Consider the following 6,000-nt stretch of genomic DNA (forward strand, 5'->3'; position numbering starts at 1 on the left):
CCCCCGTCCTAGCCTCAAATCACACACAGAGTGGTACAGGTTTTGCTCAAGAATATCCCTGTATTTAGCACCGTCCATCTTTCCCTCAACTGACCAGTTTGCCAGTCCCGACTGCTGAAAAACATCCCCACAGCATGATGCTGCCACCACCATGTTTCACTGTGAGGGTGGTGTTCTTTGGGTGATGTGATGTTGGGTTTGCGCCAGACATAGCTTTTTCTTTGATGGACAAAAAGTTCAAAAGACGCAATGCAACCAGACAATGTCCAGACGTTTTCCATAACTTCCCATCACCTGAAGACCAACAGTATCACTAGACACACGTTTGTAATAGCTGATTTTGGAGTGAAATTTATTTCTTGATCTTGTATTTGTTACAATGCATTCTTCATTTTTGTAATGTTTTATTTTAGACATCAACAATTTTCACGGTATCTGTGAGCCCTTTTTTTTTTATATATATATATATATTAATTGTAGAACCTTTGAAAGTAATTTTAAATTAAAAATTGAATTCTTTGAACTACTGTATTTATCGGTGTATAACACACACTTTTTTTCCCCTTAAAATCAGGGGGGAATCGTGGGTGCGTGTTATACGCCGAACCGCTGCCTCGGAGGGGAAGGAGGGAACGAGCGCTGCTGAAATAGACAGAGCCGAGTGTACTGTGTACTCGGGTCTGCTCGTAGTCATGCCCAGTCCCGCCTCCTAGTATTTATGTCCCGCCATTGGACCGGTGTTGTGTCCATCATAGGAGCCGGGCCAAGGGGCAGGACTGCGAGAGGAGCTGAGTACACAGGACATCTGGCTCTCTCTAGCTCGGCGGCGCTCAGTCCCTCCTAAATTGAGTATCAGTAACAATTTAAAACCGATCATGCTGCAATTTTGGGCAAGGCTGCAGGTGGACACTGATCATTCTGTAATGATGGGCAAGGCTGCAGATGGACACTGATAAGGCTGCATTGATGGGCATTTAAAATGTAAGTTTTTTTTCCTTAAACTTCCCTCCTAAATTTGGGATACGTGTTATATGCCGGCATGTGTCATTGGCCGATGAATACAGTAATTAGGACTCACAAGTGTAATGGCACAGATAGAGATCCTACCACCTCCAACGTTACACCTCTAGGTGGATTGCAGTGAATATACATTAGTTTCTTTTGGGATCCAACATCTTTTATAGCCATGCTGCAATATTAGATTTCACCAGCCGGTGGTTATAAAAGTAAAATCTTTACTTGCAGATTTGTGTCCTGAGAAAACGATATAGGACCCCTCCATGTTTGGGGGGAGATGAACAAACATTTAGATTTGTACCCCCTCACAGATATCTACATTAAATTTTAAACCATATAATTTGATTTGTTTGATTAAACCTTGGTCCCTAGCCCTCAATTGCTTTAGCTAGGCGAGGGTCAAAGCACTTGGTGTTCTTAAGGGATCCTGGGAAAGCTGAGGATCTCAAATAATATGTACAGAAAAGTGTAACAACGCGGGTCAGATGGTGCAATTTCTCTTGTTTTGTTTTAATGTTGCATGTCCTATACTCTTACCTGGAATAAAATCACTACACACCGTGTGATGATTTATGCTCAATTTATTAATCTAAACCTACTTTTACTACTGTGGAATGTACCTGTTTGCTGTTTTATTTCCTCCAGGACTGTTTCTTAGAAGTGCATATATCATTATTCTTCATCCTTTGTGTAAACACATTATGTTGTCGCCATTAATAAACTCTACATCAAAGAGGAATAGAATAAATACTTCTCCTAAACAAGACATTGGCTTGTGGATCCTGCAACATATTACACGGAAAACAGTATTATAATAATAATATTTGCTGCACTTTGGTCATAATGTGCACATACCTGTATGCATAGAAGGCTTCCAAAGTATGAAGACTTGATTCTGAGTTTACCCTGTTCAGTGCTCAATCCTCTTCTCCACTATTCTTCTGAACCTGGAAACTTCTTTTCGAGCATTAGATGGCCACTGATGATGTAACTCCTGTGTATGGAAAAATCTCTGCCAAAAAGCTCTAACTAGCATTTTTTTTTTTTTATATGTTAATGACAAAATACAAGGAGCTACTCTTAACCTTTTGACCTCTGGAAGGTTTTACCCCCTTCATGAGCAGAGCATTATTTGTTATTCAGCAAAGTGCTACTTTAACTGGCGATTGCAACACTGTTATAAAATAAAATACTGCGCTTAACAAAAACTAAACCTACGTGAGCTGCGACTAAAAAGTAGTAAACCACACAATCTATAAATAATAAGAAAGTCGCGCTAAAAATGTGAAAAATGGCAAGAATCAAGTGGCTATAACTTCATTGAGGGATTATGAATATGAGTGATAATCACTGTGCAATTTAATTAAAGAAGTGAGACACAAGAATTACTCCTATGTCTGTAAAAAGTAAAACAGTATTGTGACGTGATACAAATAACAGATAAATGCCTCAAAACACCCTGACAAAATATGTCAAACAAAAATCACTGTGACAAATGAATGCCTCAAAAGAAAAACCATAAAAAACGTGAATGAAAAAATATGTAAAAATTAAATATATAATGTGAACAAATCTTATAAGTGCAGATATTGTCCCTGGTTGCTGTACATAAAACAAAATTGGTAATAGTCCATAAGCTAAATAAAAAATTCATATAATATAATAAAAAAAATAAATAAATAAATAAAAATATCGCCAGGTGACAAGTGAATGTTGATAATCTTGCTGCAGTGAATAGGGTGCGTTGATAGACCTCCACCTTCAAAAACTGCTGCCTCTTACCAAAAAACGTTGGTCTCTTAGTGATAGGAGACCTTACTAAGCGGATGGCTGCAACCCCAGCCCGGGATCTGTGTAACAGGCACTGGATGTCATCCGGTCTGCAAAAACCCCCTCAGCCGGCCGCACCAGGATGGTTGGATATGTCACCCCTCTGAACCTCTCTTTCAGTCTGCTAATAGAGCCTTATCCATAGGATAGACCCACACCAGCACTGCACACTGTGACCAACGTTTTTTGGTAAGAGGCAGCAGTTTTTGAAGGTGGAGGTCTATCAACGCACCCTATTCACTGCAGCAAGATTATCAACATTCACTTGTCACCTGGGGATATTTTTATTTTTTTTTTTTTTATTATATTATATAAATTTTTTATTTAGCTTATGGACTATTACCAATTTTGTTTTATGTACATCAACCAGGGACAATATCTGCACTTATAAGATTTGTTCACATTATATATTTAATTTTTACATATTTTTTCATTCACGTTTTTTATGGTTTTTCTTTTGAGGCATTCATTTGTCACAGTGATTTTTGTTTGACATATTTTGTCAGGGTGTTTTGAGGCATTTATCTGTTATTTGTATCACGTCACAATACTGTTTTACTTTTTGCAGACATAGGAGTAATTCTTGTGTCTCACTACTTTAATCAAATTACACAGTGATTATCACTCATATTCATAATCCCTCGATGAAGTTATAGGCACTTGATTCTTGCAATTGCAACACTGTACCTAAATGAAATTTTATATAATTTTTTTTCAGACAAACAGAACTTTCTTTTGGTGGTATTTGGTCACCACTCTTTTTTTTTTCTTTTATATAAATTAAAAAAGACCAACAATTTTGAAAAAAACTAGATTTTCTACTTTTTGTTATAAACATATCCAATAAAATCAAATTTCTTCATAAATTTAGGCCAAAATGTATTTTGCTACATGTCTTTGGTACAAAATTCTCAATGTGTGTACATTAATTAGTTAACGTGAAAGTTATAGTGTCTACAAACTATGGTACAATCAGTCCGCAAAATACTCACCATGTCTCTAATCAAATACCTTGGAGTGTCTACTTTCGAAAAAATGGGTAATTTGGGAGGTGTTTATATTGTCTTTGCATTTTAGTGCCTCAGAAAATGTGATCGGTAGTCAGGAAATCCAATGTGTATTTAACGCCCCTTGCCAGCCTGAAGGTGCTCACTGGATTTTGGGCCCCTGTACATGTGGGCTGCCAAAAAAGCCTCTCAAATGTGGTTTCCTCATACTCAAGAGAAGGAGCAGAATGTATTTTGGGGTGTAATTCCACATATACCCATGGCATGTGTGAGAAATATCTAATTAAAGTGACAAAAACTTGTGGCAAAAAATAAAATCTTCCATGGACTCAACATGCCTCTCAGCAATTACCATGGGGAGTCTACTTTCCAAAAATGGGTCATTTGGGGGGGTGTTTGAACTGTCCTACCATTTTAAGGCCTCTAAAAAAACATTGCATGTATGGCCAGCATTAGGAGTTTCTGTCACACTCCTAATGTTGGGCATACATGTAATGTTCTTTATTTCATACAGACTGTGGCCTGCACAAAAAAAAATAACGTAACAGATTCCTCCCTTCAAATCAGTCAATGTGGATGAAGAGATCTCTGCCAGAAAAAGTGTATGCCCAACATTAGAAGGTTCCTCCAGAAATCCACTCCACGCTTCTAATGTTGGGCATACATTTTTTTCAGAACCATATCCTTTCCAGCCTTTGATGTTAAGGTCTCTCAGAATGTGACCTTTTCCTGACTACCTAAGCTGGCTATAGGTGAGTAGACAAAACGAGTAGATAACACATAACTTCCTTATTCAAGATGGCCGTGCGCTCCACTGCGCCAAAAGTGATGTCACCGGATAATGTGCCTCCACCTTAAAGCATTTCATCCGTGTGATGTCTTCAGAGGAAGGAAGTGATGTGCCACTATATGAAGGCTGTTATTTAATACATTTCCTATAAATGCAATTATTTAGTATTTATTATGTGAATAAAGAATGTTACACTATTGTGGCTTTTTCTCTGGTCTGCTATCTGAGTGTGAAGGTGAAAAGGAGTGGTGAGGTGGTTCGCAGTATACCAAGCAGAGAAATCTGGGAGGAAGGAGAGATCTTAACCACTTAGGTCAGAGCCTCGTTTTAAGATTTGGTGTTTACAAGTTTAAAACAGTTTTTTTTTTGCTAGGAAATTACTTAGAACCGCCAGACATTATATATTTTTTTTCCTAACACCCTAGAGAATAAAATGGCAGTCATTGCAATACTTTCTGTCACACCGTATTTGCGCAGCAGTCTTACAAGAATACTTTTTTGGGAAAAAATACACTTTTTTTAATTGAAAAATAAGACAATAGTAAAGTTAGCCCAATTTTTTTTATATTGTGAAGTTATGCTGAGTAAATTGATACACAACATGTCACACTTGAAAATTGTGCCTGCTCGTGGATTGGCGACAAAATTTTACCCTTAAAAATCTCAATAGGCGATGTTTAAAAAATTCTACAGGTTGCATGTTTTTTGAGTTACAGAAGGGATCTAGGGCTAGAATTATTGCTCTCGCTCTACCGATCGCGGTGATACCTCACATGTGTGGTTGGAACACCGTTTACATATACATTCACGTATGCGTTCGCTTCTGCACACGAGCTCGGCGGGACGGGGCGAGTTAAAAAATGTTTATTTTATTTTTTCTTACTTATTTTACTTTTTATTTTTACTATTTACAATTTTACAATTTACTTTAAATTGTGTCACCTTTATTCCTATTACAAGGCATGTAAACATGCCTTGTAATAGAAAAAAAGCATGACAGGACCTCTTAAAGTGGTGTTCCGGCCGAAATTATACTTTTTAAATAAAAATACCCCTATAATACACACGCCTAATGTATTCTAGTAAAGTTAGTCTGTAAACTAAGGTCTGTTTTGTTAGTTTATAGCAGTAGTTTGTTATTTTATAAACTTACAGCAGGCCGTGGCCATCTTAAGTGTGGGCATCTGAAGCCAGACTGTATTTCTTCCTGGATCTCATCCTTGCAGATCTCGCACATGCTCAGTGCAGCACAAGCAGTGTAATAGGTTTCAGGTCAGGTTTCCATAGCAACGGCAGTGTCAGAGGAAGTTGCCGCCCCTTCCCAGAAGGCATTGCAAACAGGAAATAATGCGATGG

Source organism: Aquarana catesbeiana, linkage group LG05 (genome assembly GCF_042186555.1).
Source record: "Aquarana catesbeiana isolate 2022-GZ linkage group LG05, ASM4218655v1, whole genome shotgun sequence".
Taxonomy (NCBI): Eukaryota; Metazoa; Chordata; class Amphibia; order Anura; family Ranidae; genus Aquarana; species Aquarana catesbeiana.